The sequence below is a fragment of the Peromyscus leucopus genome, chromosome 5 (assembly GCF_004664715.2).
Source record: "Peromyscus leucopus breed LL Stock chromosome 5, UCI_PerLeu_2.1, whole genome shotgun sequence".
Taxonomy (NCBI): domain Eukaryota; kingdom Metazoa; phylum Chordata; class Mammalia; order Rodentia; family Cricetidae; genus Peromyscus; species Peromyscus leucopus.
In genome coordinates this window covers 93,033,917-93,035,718 of record NC_051067.1, presented here as the reverse complement: position 1 = coordinate 93,035,718, position 1,802 = coordinate 93,033,917, and the positions used below count along the sequence as shown (strand labels likewise).

Here is a 1,802-nt window from a genome sequence, read left to right as displayed (position 1 = left end):
TCAGTTCCAAACTTTCCTAGTGCTGCACCCCTTTCATACAGGTCCTCATGTGGTGACCCCAACTATACAGTTATTGTTGTTGCTACTTCATAACTACTTTTGCTATTGCTATGAATCATAATGTAAATTATCTGATATGCAGATATCTGATCTGTGACCCCTGTGAAAGGGTCATTTGAACCCCAAAGGGGCCACAACCCACAGGTTGAGAACCTCTGGTACAGAGTGTATAAGCCAGGGAAGACAGTGGAAGGTGGCAGGGAGTCCAGCTATGAGCTATGAGAAGGCTATCATCCCTGCTGGGTAAAGGCTTTCCAGTGTAGCCTTTTGTGAGGGGAGCACCCACATTCAATAAGTAACCCCTCATCTATGCTCTGTAAGTAAGCCCAATGAACTCACTGGTTCCCCCAGAGACCTCAGTTTGTTGTTGGAGGAAGAGCAGATATGGCTTATGTCTTCCCTGGATAAGAATCCAACACAAGCACTCCTCCAATGATCTACACTCACAGCCAAATTTTATGTGTACTTTCAACACCCACTATTTATCTTGTCCATTCACGGAAGCAGCAGCTAGAACTGCACAAAGAAAAATTGTGTGGATTCTACTGCTGTCTACACACAGGAGCAAACTACCAGAAGGCTATCATATTCTGCGGTAAACCACCAGGTCCTAAATTTCTGTGAATTACAAAAGCCTAATGCTACTGACATCCAGAGGCCAGACCATGCTGCCAAACATGAAGGAAGACACAGGACTGGCTTGTGCAAAATGTCAACAGTGTCAGGTTGAGACACTCTGGGCTAAACAAAGCAAGATCGTCCGCAGCTTAAACTGAATGTGCAATTACATTGTTTTTTGACATTGAGATTCTAATACATGAAAACGTACAGTAGTTCAACAGGGTAACTTGCACATAAGGTGGATCCTCAAACAAAAGTCCCTTAGGACTGCACAATTTATCCAACTCCAGGACGTAGAGTATTCCTTCTACACAGGATAATGCAAAGCCTCCAAGGCAGGGCTAATTAGGTACTGGAAGAGAGAAAGGACTACCCAGTCTTATTAGCATTTAAAGGGCCTTTGGAACCTTAAGTGAGGCAGAAATTCTGAAACAGATGTGAGAAGACTTTTGACTTGTTACAAAAACCTGGCTGTATTGAGATGGGCTGCAGGAGAGCCCTGCAGGGAATCGACCCCCATAGTAGTCAGATGCTTGAAGTTTCTCTCAGTCTCTGTCACACACACACACACACCACACACACACAAAAAAAAAAAAAAAAAACACACACACACACACACACAACAAACACACACACACACACACACCACCCCGTCGTCACTGTTAAGATCGCAGGGTTTGACAGGCACTCGGGAAGGAAGGCCTCACCTTCACGTCGTCTTTGAGCTCCGGCGCCAGGCTGAGCACCAGGAGGTAATGGGCATAGGCAGTGCCGAAGTCCTGGGCGCCCAGACAGTGCTCAGCGCTCTGCAAGGACCGCGCCACCAGCCGGTCCCGGCCGGCCGCCCCTGAGCCACCCGCGGCGCCGCGGCGGGTCTGGGCCTCGAGTTCGGCATGGCTGAGTCTCCACTCGGAAGCCCTCGAGGAAGACGCCCTCCTCCGGGAAAAGAGACTCTGGACGTCTCACTTCCCTGAGACCCAAGGCGGCCACAGAAGGGGAAGGAGGAAAGCGCGCTCGGCCCTAACCAGAAGGAAGCTCCGCCTTCTCAGGCTCGGGCGGAGCTGCGCACGCAACGCGGGGCGGCGCGCAGTGATGACGCCACGCGGCGCGCTCTCTCGGGG

General features: G+C 50.3%; 1 long non-coding RNA gene across 1 annotated transcript in view; it reads right to left on the bottom strand.

Moving 5' to 3' along the window:
* Window positions 1-1,549, bottom strand: part of LOC119088070 — a 4,842-nt gene extending 3,293 nt beyond the window's left edge. The window contains exons 1-2 of the long non-coding RNA XR_005091654.1: window positions 1,389-1,549; window positions 13-16 (exon numbers count right to left, since the gene is read on the bottom strand). This is a non-coding gene — a long non-coding RNA (uncharacterized LOC119088070). The remainder of the gene's footprint in view (window positions 1-12; window positions 17-1,388) is intronic.
* Window positions 1,550-1,802: the final 253 nt, after the last annotated feature.